This window comes from Myotis myotis, unplaced genomic scaffold, assembly GCF_014108235.1.
Source record: "Myotis myotis isolate mMyoMyo1 unplaced genomic scaffold, mMyoMyo1.p scaffold_m19_p_20, whole genome shotgun sequence".
Lineage (NCBI taxonomy): Eukaryota > Metazoa > Chordata > Mammalia > Chiroptera > Vespertilionidae > Myotis > Myotis myotis.
Genome location: NW_023416325.1, coordinates 1,134,325 through 1,155,453, shown reverse-complemented (window position 1 = coordinate 1,155,453; position 21,129 = coordinate 1,134,325). Strand labels below are relative to the sequence as shown.

Sequence of the window (21,129 nt, the reverse complement as noted above, 5' to 3'; positions counted from 1 at the left end):
ATGCAATATTATGGAATCCAGCCTATACTCTATGATTAACATAGCACTAAACCATAGACATTCAGCAAGATTCCAGTCTTAGAATGGCAAGCCTGCCCCAGAGAAAGATGCCCAAATAGATCTATACTTGGGACCAATTGGTTGGTTCAATGACTAGGTTGGCTCTCTTTTGCCCGTGGGTCTTTGCATGTGCTATTATTCCCTCTCCCTGAGCTGCCCCCTTTCTTACTTTTGCCTAGTTAACTTGTACACTTCCAGTTTCTGCATCAGTGTTACCTGGACCCCTATAAGACTTAGGTAAGTTCCCTACCTGACTGTTGCCATACATCCTGTATCTTCTCCGTCAAAGCCCTTACCTGGCCTTCTGCTGACTTTGTCTTGCCAACTGGACTCTAAGTCCCAGGAAGGCAAGGAATGGCTTTGTCTTGGTCACCGTGGCATCTGCAGAGCTTGGCGTGGTGCTAGACAAAGGGACGACTCAACAAACATTTGCAATAAACAACGAGATTGACTACGTGAGAGTACGCACTCTTTAGACTCCCTGATTCTCAGACACATTGGGGAAATTGAGGCAGCTCAGCAGACTCCCTAGAGGTGTGGATGGAGCTGGGGATGGGACCAAGACCCTGTGACGCTAGGTGTGAGATTCTACCTCATACCCCTTGACCGCGTCTCAAATAATTTACTTCCTTCCCACCAGAGTGTCCACGGCCTCATGCGAGTCTTTCCTGTCATGGCTGTAGAGGTTAAGACTATTGCGGAGAATTCTTTTATGACAAAGGGGGTCTTGGGGCAGAGAAAAATCTCTCATTCCTAGGAGTAGAAGGAAGGTGTGCTTTTGGGCCTTGGATTTAAATGAGTCGGCAAATCCCTGTTAATTCTCTTCCCTTGCTGGGTCTTGTCTGCGTCTCATTCAGCAGAGGAGAAAGCCAGCCTGTGTCACCCATGATTTATGCCCCGCTGTTTGCTCTCTTGCCCTAGAACATTAAACACCCCGAGCAGAGGGGGATGAAGAGGTAATCTCAGGCTGCCTGGCTGCCAGACGGGTGTCTGGGGCGGGCTCTCTGCTCCAGTGGGAAACGAGAGGAGGTTGAAACGTGAAAAAAAAAAAAAAGGGGAAAAGCAAAAGACCCATGGGGCCTCAACATAAAAGGAACAAGGGAGCCTCTGTGTGCTTCAACCTCTGCAAAAAACACTGGTCTCTGAGCTGGGAGACCTGGGGACTGGCTTTCCTTGTTTACTGAGCGGCGCTGGGCAAGGCTTTCCTCTCTCAGAGCCTCAGTTTCCCCCGTTGTTGAAGGAGGGTTTGGAAGGCTGGCGCTCCCCCCTGCCTCAGGGATCCGAATGAAGCTGGTTGGTGCAGAGACCTTGTGCGGAGAGAGGAGCTAGTGCAGTGGTTAACCATGTGGACTGTAGCTTCACCTCCCACTGGCTGTGTGGCCGTGGCCTTGGGCAAGCTCCTTGCCTCTCTGAGTCTCATCTGCATGGGTGGCTGAGAACTAAAGCTCCCATTGGTACTGGCACTGAGCCAGTCCTTTTTTGAAATATATTTTTATTGATTTCAGAGAGGAAGGCGGAGAGAGAGAAACATCAATGATGAGGGAGAATCATTGATTGGCTGCCCCCTGCACACCCCACACTGGGGATCGAGCCCATAACCTGGCCATAGGCCCTGACCAGGAATCGAACCGTGACCTCCTGGTTCATAGGTCGATGCTCAACCACTGAGCCACGCTGGCCTAGCAGAGCCAGGACTTAATAAGAGCCAGCCTGAGATGGTTCCCACATGTGGCCTTGGTGCTTCTCTACCTGAGTTCTCTGCTTGGGGCCTGGCTGATGGGGGCAGGGCATCCCTGCCAGCACTTGGAAACTCTGGGCAGAAGGGAGGAGGAGCTATTTTCAGTGGATTCTGGTTCTATTTGTGGCTGGGAGTTGGCCCGGGCTGCAGGGAAGCTTTGGGTAGAGCAAGCTGGCCGCTGAAACGGGTGTATTGTCTAACGTCAAGAGGGCAGGGAGAGGAGAGGGAGGAGGAGAGGGTCCCAGGGTCCCCCTCCCTGGCCATCCCTTTCTATCCTGTTCTTGTCAATTTCATCTCCTCTGCCTTCTCTGGGGCGATTTGGAGTAGCAGGACGGGCCTTTCAAAGGTGTGTTGAGTAACGCGGAGCAATCCATCAATCCATCAACGTGGTTAACACAGTGTTCCCAACCAAACAGCACAGCTTTTCTCAACCTGAAGCGGGATTCCAATTCCTAGCAGAAGTGCGGGTTATTGGTTAAGGTGTGAGGAAGTTATTGATCCAAGTGTAGAGGAAGCACCCCGGTTTCCCCACTGGACCCCGGGGCAGTACCTGGCCACAGCCCGCCTCCCCCAAGTCCCCGCCATGTGAGGAAGCAACTTGCTTGACTTGTTAACTTCTCTAGGCCTCAGCTTCTTCATTTATTTTAATCTGGGGGTGGGGGGCCTACCAGGGAGGCTTTGGGAGTTCTTGAGTTCTTTCCAGCTGCAATTCTGTGATGCTCTGATGCAATAATCAGACAAGGTAAGGCCGGATCCTTTAATCAGAGGATGGTTGGCAAGACTGGGAGGCTCTGAAGAGAAGATGACATGCTACCCTGTCATTTTCCGGATGAGAAAACTGAGGCCCCGAGGGTGGGGTCAGGCCAGACAATGAGTCAGCTGGGCCAGGAATCCAGGCCTCGTACCGCCCATTGCAGCAGGCCTTCCCTGACACTGGGCCACCAGGCACCTCTCCCTGGGGCGAGAACAGGGCGGAGGCACATCTACTGAGCACTTCTGTGCCTGTGTTAACTCATGTAACCCCCACAGTCATTCATTTTCTGGATGGAGTGACCCACATAGTAAGTTTTGGTGGTAGGTCTGCCTAATTAAAAAAAACAACAACTCAATCACTATTTGAGTGTTTCCCCAAATCCAGTCATTTGGATACTATCCTCATTCATTTTTCTAAAAAATATATTTTGATTGATTTCAGAGAGGAAGGGAAAGGGAGAGAGAGATAGAAACATCAATGATGAGAGAGAAGAAGAGAGACTCTGTGATGGGCTGCCTCCTGCAGGCCCCCTACTGGGGATCGAGCCGGCAACCCAGGCATGTGCCCTCGACTGGAATTGAACCCGGGACCCTTCAGTCCACAGGCTGACGCTCTATCCACTGAGCCAAACCAGCTAGGGCTCCTCATTAATTTTTGACATAATTAGCTTTGTACTATTTGCTTCATTTTTTTTTGTTTTAAATCAATTCGTCATTTTAAGTAAATTTAGCTTCATCCTAAGCAAAGAGATCTGTGATACTAAGCTTAATCTGTTATAATTATCTATCTATCTATCTATCTATCTATCTATCTATCTATTATATATATGAAACATAACTATTTAAATTAAAAAAATCCATGTACTGACTAAAAATGCCTTTGGGGTGGAGACATTCCAATGAATACTTTAATTGGTTCTCAAACTTATTGGTTTCTTTAAAATTAGTGAGGACCTTACAGAACTCTTGCTGATGTAAGTTATGTCAGTTGATATTTACCTTGCTAGGAATGAAAACTGACAATATATTAAATGATTTATTCACATGTCAAAATGACATGATTCAAAAACATTGTAAACCTATGACATTAGCATAAAAACATGTTTTTATGAAAAATAACTATTTCGAAACACAAACATTTAATGAGAATGGCATTGTTTTCTATGTATTTGCAGGTCTCATTAGAGTTTGACTTAAGAGAAGAATTTTGCATTCTCATCTTTGCTTCTGCATTATCTATGGCAACGTGTTTTAGTTTAAATAAATGAAGATAATCCAGCCTCATACAATTAAGATAATTGTGGTCATTCTTATTTGGCATCACACTAACATGTAATAATGTAGTAGTTTCTTTAAATTTAGTTGCATAGATGGATATGAATGATTTTGTTTTCATACTCAGACTGAAACCACTGATTTATCTTGCACTTTGAATGGATCTTTTATTCAGGCATGGTTTGGTAACATCACGCACTGGTCATTTGGAAAATACTGGTTCATTGGGTTATGCAGCTTTTTCAAATGTTGGCACATTTCAGATACAATATCAAAGATGGACTTTTGCTAATATTACCGCAAACTAAGCAGTAAAAAAACATTAGGGATTGTCAAGGTCATAGTGGAACATTCAAGTTTTTCCAAAATTTTAAGTAAGCTAGAATTGGACCATTGGCAACAAATACTATCAGCTGTTTTACTTCATGTGACAAGTTCATTTCGTACATTTTAAAGGAACTGTCTGCCAAATATCCAAGTCTGAATAACTGTAGTTTGCATGTTGACCATTCTTTCAAACAAAGTAAAAATAGGGTTGTTTTTTGTGCACCTTTTTCCCCCCCTAATGAAAGAGGCTAGTTCAGCTTGCAACTCAAACAATTGCACACGTGCTTTCCCTTGAGACAACCACCGTACCTCCGCATGTAGCAAAAAATGCTTTCTGTGTGGGGAGTAACTGATGAATGGGTACAGGGTTTTATTGTATAGTGATGAAAGGGTTTTGGAACTGGATAGAGGTGGTGGTTGCACAATATTGTGAATGTTCTAAATGTCACTGAATTGCTCACTTTAAAATGGTTCATTTTATGCTCGTTGAATTTTACCTCAATAAAACAGCGAAACAAAGTACTTTATGCATAATTTCCATTTAATCATAGAGACTATTAAAGACTTGCATGCAGAGGCCTAGAGTTAATAAAATTAAAATTTTTTTTTTTTACGGCTTTGTCGAGGACATTCTTAAGCGACAACGGCATTTTGTTGACTACCAGTGCAGGCTAGTGAAGAAGGTAATGGCTGCTAGTACACATGGGTACCACTGCCTGGATTTGTGCCACCGATTTTACCACCACTGCCTTTGCACCATCAGTGCAAATGTCAACATGGTTAAAAAAAAAGAAAAGAAAAGGTAAATAATTTCTTAGTATTATTATTAAAATAGTTCCGATCTACCTTGGTCTCTGAAAGAGTCTCAGGGCTCCCTAGGGACCCGGGGACCCCACTTTGAAGACCCCTGCTGTATGCTGAACTTGAGTTGAGCTGACCCACCCCGGCAGTAGGGCTGCAGTGTGGATCCTTAAAAAAACCTCTGGAGATTTGAGTCACATCAATGTGGGTCCAATCCCAGTTACCATCTGACCCCAGGGCAAATGGTTTCTCGAAAGCTGAGAGTCCTGGTTACCCTGTCTGCTGGGCTTGGAGGTCAAGGAGATGATGAGGGGTTATGAGAGTCCGGGGATAATCCAGACAAAGCACTCACCGAAGGGGAAGTGACTTTGGTCATTAAGCAGCAGGACCAAGTTTTGAGAAGGTTGCATTTTGGAGGCTTGAGGGACTCCGCCTTCCAGGGGCCCTGCTTGACCTTGGGAAACCTCCATCAATCAACCTCTCCATCTGTCCTGGGCTACTTCAAAGAGTCCCTGAGCAGCTGCGGGAACATTGTCAGCTTTGAAGATAGCAGGGGGAAGAGGCTGAAAGGGAAGCAGGAGGAGGGGAGGGAGGTCAGTGGGGTAGAAGGGGCCTCTCACACGAGAAATAGGGCAGCAAGAAGCCCTCTGAGCCTGGATTAGTTTTCTGTGGTTTTTTTTGTTTTTGTTTTTTTTTCTTGGTGCATCACACAAAGTCCCCCCAAATGCCATCCATTGGTTTGACTTTTTGAAGGGCACAAAATGTTTTCAGACTCCTGTGAGGTGAGTAATGTAGTGACCAGAATCCCACAGGGCCCACGGGAAAACGGAAGCACGGGAAAGGGAACTAAAACAAGTGGAGGCCCTAAGGTTCAAATTTGTCTCCAGGTGCAGAGCAGGCTTCCTTCCCATTGCTTCTTGTTAGGCCAGCGGTTCTCAACCTTGGCTGCACATTAGAGTCACCTGGGAATCTCTTTAAAATCCTGACTTCTGGGCCTCATAGGCCCTTTCCTCGAAGCGAGTTTTCAAGGCCAGGCAGCAGTTTCTTATTCAGAGACAATCTACAAAGATCTGCCTTAACAGCAAGCACGTGGGCATGAGAGTCCGTCTGAAGTTTAAAAGCGTGCTCTGGGAACCACATCATCTGAGTTCAAATCCTGCGCCTCATATGTAAAATGAGGGAGAGTAACAGGACCTGCTAATTGGGTTGTTAAAGTGACATTAGCTCCACATGTAAAGCACTCATCTAGCGTCAGCCCATCTTAAGGTTCAATCCATGTTAGTGATTATGAGAACGAGGAGGCACAAATAACGATTTTGGGGGCACAGAGAAATACCTCTTCCATCCTATATCTTAGTTGAAGATTCATTTTTAAATTCCTTAGTCCAGATTAAAAGCAAATGTGATAGTCTGTCTGCCTCAAGACAGGTTAAAGTGATACGCCAACAACCTGCCCTCTCCCGGTGGGCTCCCCTGGGGAACTGTGGAATTGGCTGAGCGGGATTCCCACAGCCTATTGGCTGAATTTTTGTCCTGAGCCTCCTGATTGGGGGAGCTGCTCTGGGGTCAGGTGCTGGCTTTGATCCAAGCAGAGGCCACCCAACTATAAAAACCCATCCTCCAGCCTTCCCCTGAGCAGAGGTTTGGGTAGCAGGACTTGTGCCCGGAGGAGATGGAAACCGATGGCAACCTGGAGGAACAGGTGGGAAACCACGTATTTTGTTTGACATTCATCTATCCTGTGCACTTACTATTTCCTCTCTTGTTCCACGAAGGCTATAATCATATAACAGAGAGGGGAAATGAGGACAAGTGTAAATAAAAGTGAAAATAATAAGTAAAGGTGCCAGGTTGAGATGGGAGGGGAAAAACCTCCGTTAATATGTGGACTCCCCCCCCCCCCCCCAAAAGGCCAACAGTAGGCCACCACTGAGCTTCAAATATAGCCGTGGGCTTTCTGGAAGCCAAGGTGAAATGATAGGCAATCAGCTTGCATAACAGAAAGGAAGAACATCTGTTTTTGTGAGAGTAAAGCAAATCCGTTCCTGACTTTGAGCTCAAATGAATGAAATTTCTTACTTGGGATTTTATTTCAGGTGACGATGCCACAAAGTGGACAGTAAGGCATGATTTTTGCTGTCAGTTGGGTCTGGACTTGAATTTTGTTTTAGTTGCAGCTATTCCAGGCTGCGGTTTGTTCATCTGTAAAATGGAGATAACGATAGTATCTACGTATTCAAGCTGTGAGGACTCAATTAGGTGAACTGTATAAATAAATATTAGCAGCGATTAGTTAACCAAGAAATTTGGCTGCCCATTGCTTGTCATGCGAAGTTCTAGATGCTGGGGATAACAAAGCAAACGCGATCCTTATCTTCAAGTAGCTTTGACATTGTAATGGGTAAACATGATAAAATGGTTAAATCATTGCAGAGGGTACTGGGGGGTCGGGGGGGGGGGCACGACGATGCACCAAATGCAAGGATATACTAGTATTTCATTTGACTGGTTTTCTCAGACATTTTCCATAAAGTCAAGGGCATAATGTTAAAATGCAACTCTGCTAGGGCCTGAGGTAATTCAGTCCCGGTATGTAAAATTCTGCAGGCTGTTTTGGATGGGTTACAACATATTTTTTTGTTTGCACTCACTTCAGCTGAGCTTTAGCGGAAGCAGTTTGAAATGGTATATAAGTGGAACCTTGAGTACACTAACCTCACCTGCTTCTATGAAATTAGCTTTAATACTGGGTACTATTGTTCTAGTTCCCTGGTTAAGTAGCTTGAGGCGTTGTATCGTCTAGAGAGCTATAGAGGCAGGAAAACCTGTCTCCCCGCAAATCCGTGGGACCACCTGTTTGTCCTTCCTTCTCCAGCCCGGCTTCTCCGCCAGCCTTTCCAGCGCCACGGGCACGCCCACGCTCCGAAGCCCCGCCCACCACCAGGGGGCGTGGCCAGCGACCAGGGCCACGCCCCTCCCAACCCGCGTCGCCCCGCCCTCTTTTCCCGACCGCCAGCTGAAGGCCCGAGCGTGCGCGCGCGCCCCCGCGCCCGGCCCGGCGACGGGAGCGCGCTCTGTGTGGCCGCTGCCGCCATGTTGTTGTGGTTGTGAGGAGGAGGCGGCGACGGCGGAGGAGCACCCCGACGAGACGCTCCAGCGGCCCAGGCGCTGCCCCCCGCCGGCCCTGGCTGGGAGCCTCGTGGGGTGGCGGAGGAGGCCGTGCCGTGGCGGGCCTCACCATGTCCTGCCGCCCGGTAAGGAGCCCACCACCGCCCCCCCTTCCCGTCTCCTCCGGGGTGAGGAGGAGCTGGAGGAGGGGCCGGCCGCGGCCGGGGAGCGGCGGCTGTCACCCTCGGGAGGAGGCGATGGCCCGCGGGGGGCTGTGGACGGCGTGCGTGGCCGGAGAGCGGGGTGTCCTGGGCGGCGGCGGCGGCGGCCGCCAGGGGGAGGCGCGGGGAGGGGAGCCCAGTGGCCCGGCTCGGCCCGGACCCTCGGCGCCAGGGAGGCGGGCTCCCGGGGCCGGGGCGGCCTGACCGGACTCGGCGGGACGGGCCCTTGGGCTTAGGGGTGTGAAGCGCTTCCTCCCCCGGAGCGTCCGGATCCAGGCCCGCGGGCCCCCGGGAGGTGAGTGTGCACCGCTCGCCCGGGCCGGGTGTTGGGGCGCCCGCGGCGGCCAGAAGCCAGGGGAGCCCCCGTGGCGAGCGGCGCGGGCCCGGGACTTGTGGGAAGGAGGAGTGGCCGCCGGGCGGTGCGGCCGGGCATCCTCCCGCCCGGGTGGCTCTCGGTGGGAAGGGTGGTCGGCGGCGGCCGCGGAGAGCTCGGGGAACGCCGGTCCGGCCGCCCCGCCGACGGGGACGGTGTGACTTCCGAGGGGGACGGGCATGGCCCGGCGGTGCGGAGCCCCCGAGATCCTATTGTTGCCGGAGGACTTGACCTCGGAGCGATGGGGTCCACGTTATGGGTGAAGAGTGGGGTCCATCCCACTTCAGTCAACTCCTCTGGGGTCTCTGACCTCACCTGTGAGTCTCCCACACGAGCCACGAGTTGGGGATTGAGGTCGAGGTGGCTGATGCAGAGCGAGACCTGGATTCTTGACTGTTTTTTTGTTTGTTTGTTTTTTAGTATCTTGATACTTCACTTTGTTATCCGATTGTATCTTATTATTATTATTATTTTCTTTAACAAAGAAATAAAAAGTGCGCGCACACTTCGAGTTGAGGTCCAGCGTAGTTTCTCATGATGTGGACGGTAATTCCGTGGAGGCCGGGGTTGAATTACACGAGATGGGTTTTTTGTTGTTGTTTGTTTGTTTTATCGTAAAATGCTGGTGATGGGGACCTCCCTCCCCTTTTCAGCTGCAAGGCCCTCGCCGTAAAGTCAGGCGCGGTGGTGGGATGCAGGAGGAGGGCGGGTGGAAGGGCGCCCGGAATGACGCTGTTTTGAGTCCGCCCAGCTCAGGATGTGAGATTAAACTAAAATTGGGGGGGATCTGGAGTTTTGGATGGGCCGCCTAAGAAGGCCTCTGTCGGCTCCCATGACCTCCCTGGTTTTGGGGTGACCCAGACCCGTTCATGGGGTCAGCACCGAGGTGCAGCCCACTGGTCGTGAATGGCAAGGAGGACCCAGGGGAGGACCCAGGTTTCTCAGCTTGTTGGCCGGGTTCTCTAGCTCAGGGCTCACCTGGTTACTAGTCAACACCTCGGTCATCCGAAGTAGGATGAACGCCTGAAATGCGGGTCCCCGGCCCCCCCGCGGGGCCATGTGAATGACAGTCTCCGGAGGAGGGGCCGGGCAGCCAGGTGTGTGAGGTTCTGCTCTAGGCCCCTTTAGTATTCCAGGTGATTCTCGTTCATTTCAGTTCCGGGGTGACTGCTTTTTTGCTTGTATCTTTAAGAGTTTGGGAGGTAGGGCAGAAGGGGAAGCCTGAGAAACTTAAAACAGAATTGAGCATCTCCTACAGTTACTTGTGCAGGTGTTTAGGACACACTTGGTGAGTGAGGTACTGCCCGACTGGGGGTGTATTCAGAGGGACGCGGAAGGATCTAGTGGGCAGAGGCGGAGGGAGAGGCAGTGCGTCTGCTTCTGGCTCCCGGAGTGGTCCAGGGAAGGTGCGTCCCATCATCCCCCATCCTGGTCGCCCCCAACCACCTGGCTCTGGTTCCAGGGAAGTGAGGGGAGGTGGGTGAGCTTTCTGAGACAAGGGTTGTGAACCAGGAAGGTTTATTGTGAAAGGTCCTTGAAGTTTGCCCAGGCCACGAGGAGCGGTACAGGCAGTTTTTAAGTCTCCTGTAGTTCTGGTTAGCACCTCATGTGGTGAAGTGGAATGCTGAGTTATGAAGGAGGTATTCATAGTGCAGCGGGGGAGGGGAGGGCACCCAGTGTGCCTTACAGGAGCCGTGTCTGCAAGCCCCTTGGTTTCTCCAGCACTCGCTGGAGCTCCCTCATAATACGCCATCGGATATTTGTTGAGTAAATGAGTAGTATTGAGATGGGAAAAAGAGCTGTTAAGGTGGTTGGTAACGTTAGTTATTAAAAGCTACTTGATATCTTTCTTGCATTGGAGTGAAGAGCCAGTTTTTAGCTCAAGTAGTTTGTAACTTTGAGTTCAAGAGATTGTTTTTCTAAAGACTGTCATTGGACACTATCCTGTCCCCTAGTTTTTAGATCTTAAATGTGTCTTTAAAAAATGTGTCTTAAATTTTTTAGGTGTTAGTGACTTTTTTAAGGATCACATGTTATTAGATGCAGAGACATTTAGAATAATGGGAAACCATAGATTGGCGGAGAGTTTGTGTGTCATTATTTTTTTTAAGGATATTTAAAAAAAATATTTTTATTGATTTCAGAGAGGAAGGGAGAGGGAGAGAGATAGAAACATCAGTGATGAGAGAGAATCATTGATTGGACTCATCCTGCACATCCCTTGCTGAGGATGGAGCCTGCAACCCAGACATGTGCCCTGACCAGGAATTGACCTGGTTCATACATAGGTCGATGCTCAACACAGCACGCTGGTGGGGCTATGCCATTAATTGATTACGTGATTGCTGTTGGAAATGTCACATCCGGGCCTCAGTTTTTTCATCTGTACAATTAAGCGTTCTATTCCTTGATCTCAAGTAGTTTCTTCAGCTTGATTCTCCAAATCTTTAATAATTTGTAATTAAGTTGGTGTTCATCTTAAAGGTACATGAGCCATTTTAACTAAAAAAGGAACATTCTGCCTTTAAGCTTATGAATTTTAGATGTTGTTCAAAAGTGCTCTGGAAATTGAGTGCATGTTGCAAGTATTATGCAGAAACAACATGCTTATGCTGTTGTAATTCACTTAGTGATGAAATCAAACGGATTTCACACAGGGAACTTGATAATTTAGTGTGAAGCCACAAGCATAAGGATGGTTTGGGGGAAGTTTGTGCAAGTTATGTGGCCAGTTTCTTACAGACCACCCAGTTTTGTAATTTTCTATGGTGAATTTATATGTAATTTTATAATCAGTGAAATGTTGACTAAAGACAAAGTATGAAACCAAATTTGTATTGACTTGAACTAGGATTCCCAGTAAATCAAGAGGCTACTGAAATTGTTAACATTACTATTTTTAATCTTAATTTTATGATCAATATTGGTATCATACTTTCATCTTCACTTTTATATCTAGAAATTTAACATACCTTTTAAGTTCACATTTGCATCAGCTGTTCAAAATGAAAATTGTTGTAGCATCAGAGTGGGTAAATCAGTAAATCCTGGGTTCAAGCATAGGTTGTGCTCCTCATTAGCTGTGCTGTTACTGGCAAGCCAGGTAAGGCCTTTGAGCTTCAGTTCCCTCGTTAGTAAATGGAAGAATACCAACTTCTCTGTCTCACTGTTGGGGAGGATCAAATGAAATGATGTATATGGAAAGCAATCTAAAAATGTAAGGGTATGATATTAGAATCCTACTGTGGTAGGATCCTCTTTTATTTTCTTGGAAGAGTTGGTTTGTGGAGCAATGGTAAACTTGCTAGGCATTTTCAAGTGCAGATTTTACTAATGTAACTGATACGACAACAAAAGATTTCTGTTTCTGTACTTTGCCTGGAGAAACCTTTCAGCACTTGTATCCCATCTGCCAATAGGAATAGTCACAGTGTTGCAGGAACTTCAGAAAGACCTGGGATGTCTCACATTTGTGCCAAGTTTTGCACTTGGAATAGACTTGCTGGATTTCACCCATTTTGTTATAATGGAGCTGTGGTGGAAGGTGGCAGTCACGGAGTTTAGTACATTCTGTGTAAAGTTGTAGTGCTATCTTTTCTAAATGGCAGGTGGCAATGCCACAGGGTAATGAAATAAATATGGTGATCTAAAAAAGCATTAAGCCCTGGCTGGGGTGGTTCAGTTGGTTGGAGTGTTGTCCCGTACACCAAGAGGTGGTGGATTTGGATCCTGGTCAGGGCACATACCCAGGTTTTGGATTCATCCCTAGTCAGGGGCCCATGCAGGAGCAACCGATTGATGTTATTTTTCCTCTCTCTCTCAGATTAATAAAAAATAAAATAAAGCATTAAAAATATCAGCACATTGCAAGTGGTGAAAGTATGTATTGATTTAGGAAACTTGTTTATTTTTTAAATATATGATTATATATTTATGTGTTGCAAGGTAAAGTATATTTTTCTTGAGTTGTGGTAAAACTTTGAAGCAGTTGCTTAAGGGCAAGGTACCTAGACTTTATAGTTATGCTGACTGTCTATAAGGCGTAAGACAAATGAAAAACTGTAAGAAAATTGTGAAGTTGGGTTAAATTAAAGCCACAGTATTCTTTTAAAGGTGAAATGTCTCATCACTCTTATAAATTGTTGATTTACTGAACAAAGGTAAGACATAAACTTACGCTAATGTTCTTACTCACTCTTTCCTTTAGGTATTGTCTTGGTGCCGACCACTACAAATCATCTGGATATGCCCAGGCTTGGGCCTTTTATGTGCCTGTTTGTGTCTTTATCAGCGGTTCTCAACCTGTGGGTCGAGACCCCTTTGGTGGTCGAATGACCCTTTCACAGGGGTCGCCTAAGACCATCCTGCATATCAGATATTTACATTACAGTTCATAACAGTAGCAACATTACAGTTATGCAGTAGCAACAAAAATAATTTTATGGTTGGGTCACAACATGAGGAACTGTATTAAAGGGCCAGAAGGTTGAGAACCACTGCTTTACATGATGTTTAGACTGATTTCATTATGAGAGATAGTAGCATGTAGCACACTTTCCTGATTTCATTTCTCTGGGTTCTAAATATTTTTTTTTAATACATATTTTATTGATTTTTTGCAGAGAGGAAGGGAGAGGGATAGAGAGTTAGAAACATCGATGAGCGAGAAACATCGATCAGCGACTCCTGCACACCCCCTACTGGGGATGTGCCCGAAACCAAGGTACATGCCCTTGACCGGAATCGAACCTGGGACCCTTCAGTCCGCAGGCCGACGCTCTATCCACTGAGCCAAACCGGTTAGGGCTCTGGGTTCTAAATTTAATTTATTTTGTAGCTAATGCTTTTATAATTTAGTTGCAGAAGCGAAATATAAATTCAGTCCTCTGAATTATCCATTGATTGATAATCTGACAAAATGTAAGGAATTATAAGTATATTGATTAATTTTACATTTGGAGAGAATTGGTATAAAGCTAAGGAAAAAGTTTTTGGAAGTGCCATAGGGCAACAGTAACGAATTTTAACTTAATCCTATTTAAATTTCAAATTTTAGAAAGTGTTATGTTAGATTATAAAAGCTACAGAACATATTCAGTATGGAAATTTAAAAAAACCCTACAAAAAACAAGACTTGAGATAATCCAGGAGAATTAAAAAAGTAGAGGTAATCCATAATCGCACTTAGATGTAATAACTTGGTAATTCTTTTTTTTCTCTTATATATTATATACTGAAATACTTACACAACAACTTTCCATGTCAAATTGATGTTCCCATAATGGGTATTTAGTGTTCTGTTAATGGACATTTTCAATTTTGTTTTCTTCAGATAGTGCTGTGATGAACTGGTTTGGACTTTTTCTTGTACAATTATCCTATTTCCTTAGGCTAAATATTTAAAGTGGGCTTATCTGGTCAAAAAGTGTGTATTTTAAATTTGAATATACTCAAGGTACTGCACTGATAGATGTTTATTTTAAAGATCTACCAACAGTATACTAGTGTCCAACTCCACGTGTTCTTGATAGTGACTTATTATCTTTTAGCTTGGTGGTGGGACCTTAAAATAGTTTGTTCTTTTGTTCGACATCAGATTTTAGCCTTTACAGCTTAACTCTGTGGAAGGGGCAGGTAAAAATGAAAGTGACAAGGAGTACTTCAGTGGTCTCTAAACTTTTTGATTGTTCATCCCAACAGTAAAAAAAATTTTTTGAGCATTAATCCTCAGTCTTTAAGTACTTATTTAATTGACAGTTAATAAGTATAGTAACTGGTTATTGTGTACCTTATAAAATATACCCCTCCCGCCAAAAAAATTAACAGGGGTGAGAATTAAAAATAAAGCTAAAAAAATATTTTTCTCCTTTACTCCAGTGGAGCTTCTTGGGTACTCCTTGAGGTATATTATACTCTGCTGTGGTTATCACAGCTTTAGACTCTTACGATATGTTGTTGGGCTTTCATGGATGATTTTTTTGGGGGCATTTCCACTAGCTCTGCAGATGGTCCAGCCTAGTTGGATTCTGATACTCTGCTTTAAAGTGTCCCATGCTGTTGAGAGTCATATCTACAATAAGGGCCAACATATAAACCTTGCTCATAAAGCATCAGTTTGATATCTTTTGTCATTGTGGAGGTGACTGAATTTAGAAAAGGGCAAATAATAGGGTAGGAAACATTCTGAGTAAGTGTATTTCTCTTAAATGTGAAGAGCTGATATCGTGTAGAGTGTATTTTATTTTTTTAGAGAGAGAGGAGAGCAACATTGATATGTTGTTCCCCTTGTTTATGCATTCATTGGTTGCTTCTTGTATGTGCCCTGACCGGGGATGGAACCCGTAACCTTGGCATATTGGGATGATTCTAACCAAGGGAGAGGGATAGAGAGTTAGAAACATCGATCAGCTGCCTCCTGCACACCCCCTACTGGGGATGTGCCCGCAACCAAGGTACATGCCTTTGACCAGAATCGAACCTGGGACCCTTCGGTCCTCAGGCCGATGCTCTATCCACTGAGCCAAACCGATTAGGGCTAGAGTGTATTTTAAAATGTCTATGCTTTATGGAAAGCAGTTCAGTTATAACATATCCTTATTTTCTAAGAGCTTAAGTGTTAGAGACTGAGTAAAGGGGTGAATAATTGCTACTTGCTTTCCTTTGCTTGCAAAGTACCACAATTAACCTGTCACTCTCATTCCATTTGGAAGAGCCTGAGCCTTTAACTTTTAAAAAATGCTTTCTCAGGCCAAACTTTCCATGATGAATCTTAGATTAAAAGATAACTTTTTTCTTAAGTTTGAATAAATGCTTTTGATTTGCCCCACCTCCCCCTGTAAGTTATGGATGGCATCAGGAAATGGTGCTTTTGCACTAGAAAAATGTCTCCCTTTCTTCTCCCATCTTGGGGAACTTAATTTCAGTTATTTCTTATGGGTCATTGTCAGAGAAAGATATTATTGAAAAGAGCAACTCAAATGATTATTTTTTGCCAGTTAAAGAAATGAGATACTGTAATTTATACTGAAGATGATTGCTATATACAGTGCTTTGGAAAAAAGTCCAGATAATCCCTTTGTACTTTAAATAGCATGATTTATAAGGTTTTTTTCACATCTTTTTAGAACTTCATGAAGATTTGAGATGTTATGACTCCTTTGGAAGCCACATGCCTAATGTTTGACATCTTATTTAAAGAGGTAGATTGTAAACCCTGTAGAAATAGGTACTGATGGCTGTTCTCCACTTCCCAGCACTTATACTGTCTAGTATAGAGTAAGTTATCAATGTGGATGGACTATTTCAACTCTTACATATTTGTTTATATCAGTAAATAAGTTATAGCATTGTAAAACCAACGCTCACCATTTTTTGTAGGTTGTTCCTTCATCTGATATGCACAGAAAATGTTTTTGTGGGAGAGGTCATTAAGTTTACATTAGCCTTTCAGGTATCATTTTACTTTCTGTTAAAGATACTTTCAGGGTGACAAAAAAATTAGTCTTGATATAATAATTACTTTTACTGTGTGTGTCCCTCCTACTGGCAAGGCTGTGTATATATGTGTGTGTATTATGTAGTAGACTGCTATTTAAAAGAAACATACTCATTAGTCTTTGGGTATACAGTGATTCTTGAAAGATGGACACCAGTTTGCGGTGGGGTGAATGAATGAAAAGGAGCAAGTATGGTTTCTTTCACTTGTCTCATTCTCTGCAGTTCCCTGTACACGTGGTTTTGGCTTACTGTGAAAATACTGAAGAGAATTTAATCTTTCAAAGAACTAGTATGCTAATTTCCTTTTTGTTTTGCTGTACTTAAAATCCTGTTTAGTAAGTGAAGTAATACTTTTATACATAAGAGGGACCTTGGAAAGACAGGAATGGAAATATTAATAATGATAAATTTCTGGTTGGTGGAATAGTGTGACTATTTTTTTGCTTCATATTCCTTCCTCTGTAAAATCAATAAATAAAAATATTAAAATATGCAATTGAATCCCTTTTGTACTCCTCAAATCTTATTTACATTATCCAGAAGTTATTTGTTTCTTAGCTCATGCTCTTATATTCTTCCTATAAATAATCTGTGTGTATTTAAAATGTGGTATTACTGTGTTTCAAATATATATCGCACCTTAGTACAGTGATTTTCAACCAGTGTGCCACAAGCAATTTTAAAACATGCAATATCTAGTTAGGTACACTGACCTCTTTCCCCTTAGACTGTCAAATAAAAAATGACAACTGTCAACGCAACAATAGCCACCCAATGTGAATGAACGTTTTTATTGATTTTAGAGAGAGGAAGGGAGAGGGATAGAGAGATAGAAACATCAATGATGAGAAACACCGATTGGCTGGCTCCTCGCACCGCATGCCCCCTTACTGGGGGTTCAGCCAGCAACCCAGGCATGTGCCCTGACTTGGAATCAGACAAGCAGCCTCTTGGTTCATGGGTTGATGCTCAACCACTGAACCACACTGGCTGGGCCATATTTTACCTTTTAAAGTTATGATATAAAATGACCATACAGAAGAGTGCATAAAACAAATGTGCTGTATAGCTTAATGAATTTTAAAAATAAAGTGGAGAGCTTTTTTGGTATGTCATACCTGTGTCTATCAGAAGGGAAGGAGTTGATGGAGGACTAAAATTTTTGGAGAACAGTTTTGAGGAATCTCAGAATACCGTATCTCCATCTTGGCTATGCCTTCATCTTACTATCTCTTTGGGCAAGTTGTTTAGTTTATTTTGGTATCAGATTTTTCTATAGAAAAGGATAATACCTAATCTTTGCAGGGCGATTAGGTGCAATTCAGGTAAAAATTATAGGAACATAGAATAGTATTACTACCAGATGGGCCTTTAGGCCATTGAATTTAGGTCTTTTACCTTATAGAGCAGAATTATGATATAGAAAGGTAAAATGATTTGTCCAAAGACACACAGCTAATGATTATTAACATCATTCATTTGTATTAGCTTAAAACTTCCTGAGGCTTACATAAATATGCCAGGCACTTTTCTAAATGATTTGCATGTATTAACTCATTTAATTGTCTGGGATTATTCTCAGAGGTAGCTATAATTATTCCAGTGTTACTGATGTGGCAAAATGAGGTTAAATAAACTTGCCTAGGTATTTGAGTTCTTGAATCTGAACTTCAAAAAACACATACATTTTTATTGATTTTAGAGAGAGGAGGGGAGAGGGAGAGAGATTGAAACATCAGTGATGAGAGAGAATCATTGATTGGCTGCCTCCTGTAAGCCCCTTACTGGGGATCAAGCCCACAACCTGGGCATGTGCCCTTGACTGGAATCGAACCCGGTACCCTTCAGTCTGCAGGCTGACACTCTAACCATTGAGCCAAAATGAATAGGACTTGAATCTGAACATTTATTTTAACTATTTTACTATAATGCCTAATTAAGTAAAAGAACTTAATGATTTTAGACAAATGTTAAAAAGGTTTTGTGAAGTAAAATTTTGGCTTTTTGAAGCCAGATTAGGAGAGTAACCTCATTTGTTGTGACCATCATGGTTCTGGGAAAGATTGATGTTAATATTTACTGCCTTGGTTTTATTCCCTCAACAAAGCTCTAGGTAGTTTTCTTTAAAATATATTTTTAATCCTAAGGGAATTTATGACTATTTTACAACTGTTGTTTAGATTTCTAGGCAAAATGTTAATAGAAGGGAGTTTTCAAACTTGGAAGCAGATCTAACAAGGGTTAATGTTCCTGCTTTGGTTGCTTAAGTAGCATCTGGTCCTTGTTTTCAGACCAATAATTAAGATTCTATGGTCTAAAAGTTTTTTCAAACTAAGGTATAATTTATATACAGTGAAACTCTTTGAGTACAGTTCTGAAAGTTTTGGAAACATGATTTTTTCTTCTGAGAGAGAGAGAGGGGGAGGGAGGGAGGGAGGGAGGGAGGGAGGGAGAGAGGGAGAGGAAGCGGGGAGGAAGGGGAGGAAGAGAGGGAGGGAAGAGAGAGAAGGAAGAGAAGGAGAGGGAGAGGGAGAAACAGAAACGTTGATTTATTGTTCCATTCATTTATACATTCTTTGGTTAATTCTTGTATGTGCCCTGACTGGGAATCAAACTTGCAACCTTGGCTTATCAGAATGATGTTCTAACTAACTAAGCTATCCAGCCAGGGGGGAAACTGCTACCATCAAGATGTAGAATAGTTTCATCACCTCAAGAAAATTTCTCCCTGACCCTTTGGAGTCAGCCCCTTCTACTGCCCTCAGTGTCTGATAACTGCTGATCTGTTTTGTTACTATAATTTTGTCTTTTCCAGAATTTCATATAAATGGAATCACGTACTATGTAGCGTTTTGACTCTGGCTTCTTTTATTTAACATAATACAATTTGAGATATCTGTATTTTGGGTGTAAGTTATTACTTTTTATTGCTATGTAGTATTCCTATAGGATGTACCACAGTTTGTTTATTCATTCTTCAAGCTCATTTGAGTTGTTTTCCAGTTTTTGATAACTACAAATAAGGTGCTATAAAAAGCATGCATTCACACATGCACACACACACGTGTATGTGGCCATGTGTGTGTTTTTCGTTTTGTTTTCTTGTTTTACCTGAGGATATTTTTTTCATTGATTTTTTAAAAATATGTTTTTATGATTTCAGAGGGAGGGCAGGAGAGGGAGAAATAGAAGCATCAATAATGAGAGAGAATTATCAATCAGTTGCCTCCTGCATGGTCCCCATTGGGGATTGAGCTGGCAACTCGGGCATGTGACCTGACCCATAATCAAACCATGACCTCCTAGTCCATTGATTTTTTTAAAGATAGTAGGAGCGGTGGAAAGAGCGAGATAGATTGATTGCATCCCAAACTCACCCAGACTGGGGCTGGGGAATTGAACCTGCAATCCAGGTACGTTCCCGTGATTGGGAATCAAACCCCAGATCCTTAGGTGTGCTGGCCGATGCTCTGACCACTGAACCACCATTGCCAGGGCCCATGGATTTTTTTCTTAATGGTTCTAAAAAAAAAGAAAATAGGGTGCCTTGACCTGGAAAAGCTTGTAATTGTCACAGGTCATTGTAAATTGCTTAGTAAACTTCACCCCCCCCAAAAGTCCACTCTGGAATGGGAATAATTTGTTATGTAAATAATCTTACACTAAATCATTAAACTTTTTAAAATTTAGGCACACATACTTAGTGGATAAATTTAGTTATAAAACATTAGTGCATAATTTCATACTATGTTTTTAGTAGCTTTTGAATTGTGAATTCTTAACTTTTTTCTTTTAAGTAGCAGCATTAGGTTATGTAATTAGTTATGAAAAGTCTATAAGTAAAACATGTATATTAGCACTACAGAGTTTCCTGTTCCTCTCCTCTCCTCCCCCAAGATGCCTGGAAATATTAACATTGGTAGCCAGAGTTTCATGTGAATAAGACATAAGACATGTTTTGTGTTTTATGGTTGATTAGGTACTTGAACTAAATTATCCTCTATTCCAGTGCAATGAGCTTTCTTTTTCTAGCAATATAAGGCCAAAAGAAAGAAATGGGATCTTTTTCTTTGGAAAAGAGATTGCAGGCAGTTTTTGCAAGTTAAAGTTTTGAGGTTCCAATTCTGACCCTGCAGCAAACTACAGAGACTATGGTGGTTTGACATGTTCGAGAATAGTATGTGTGTTTGTATTTCTTTGGCTTAGTCTAGAGTCATAGTTTAAGCCCTTCAGATTTAAATGTCTTTTATGATTTAGATATTTGGTGTACAGAACATTATTTCAACAATGTACATTTCTTCCGAGTTAAAATATTCAGAGAAGTGAATATTGCTTAGAACAAAGAGATATTATACTTCAAATGTGGTGATTTGGTAAGTGGAAATCTAATTTGTAGACTGTTATGTGTCTAGCTATTTTACATGGAAATACTGACCTGAAGATCCCCTATTTTGATAGAAATGGGGATTGCAAATTAACAGTTGGTCTTCTGTATGTGGCTACTTGAAATGGACAAGCTTTAGGCTCTTTACTTTTCCTGAGACTACAGTGTTGGTGACATAAGTCTAGAATTCCAGAATAGAGTTACCAAAATAAACCCTGGGAATATGGAGGTAGCAACTATGGGACCTGTGTTACAAATAAATTTTTAATTAGCTCTATTAGTTGCACACTTTATTTTCACTGCTACCTTGTGAAGCAGTAAGGGCAGGCCATATTATCACTCTCACTTTACAGGTGAATAAATTGTGTTTCATAACTGTCAGTCTTGTCTGAGGTTGCACTGCTTGTGAATAGCTGAACTAGAACTTGAACCTAGATCATCTGACTTCAAGTTTAGAAGCTCTTTCCTATTGCAGTTTAGTATGGTGATTAAGAGCTCATGCTTAGCCCAGCCAGTGTCACTCAGTGGTTGAGCATCGACCTGTAAACCAGGAGGATACGGTTTGATTCCTGGTCGGGGCACATGCCCAGAT

General features: G+C 43.3%; 1 protein-coding gene across 3 annotated transcripts in view; it reads left to right on the top strand.

Moving 5' to 3' along the window:
* The first annotated feature begins 8,018 nt into the window (after window positions 1-8,018).
* MTMR3 (myotubularin related protein 3) overlaps window positions 8,019-21,129 on the top strand; it is a 79,815-nt gene continuing 66,704 nt past the window's right edge. Inside the window, exons 1-3 of one of the 3 annotated variants that reach the window (XM_036353726.1) lie at window positions 13,583-13,823; window positions 15,781-15,931; window positions 16,034-16,106. The gene's annotated coding sequence lies outside the window, so the exon portion shown is untranslated. Of the gene's footprint in view, window positions 8,209-8,487; window positions 8,579-13,582; window positions 13,824-15,780; window positions 15,932-16,033; window positions 16,107-21,129 lie in introns of those variants that run through there. The other 2 variants (XM_036353727.1, XM_036353728.1) reach the window with 2 other exon arrangements.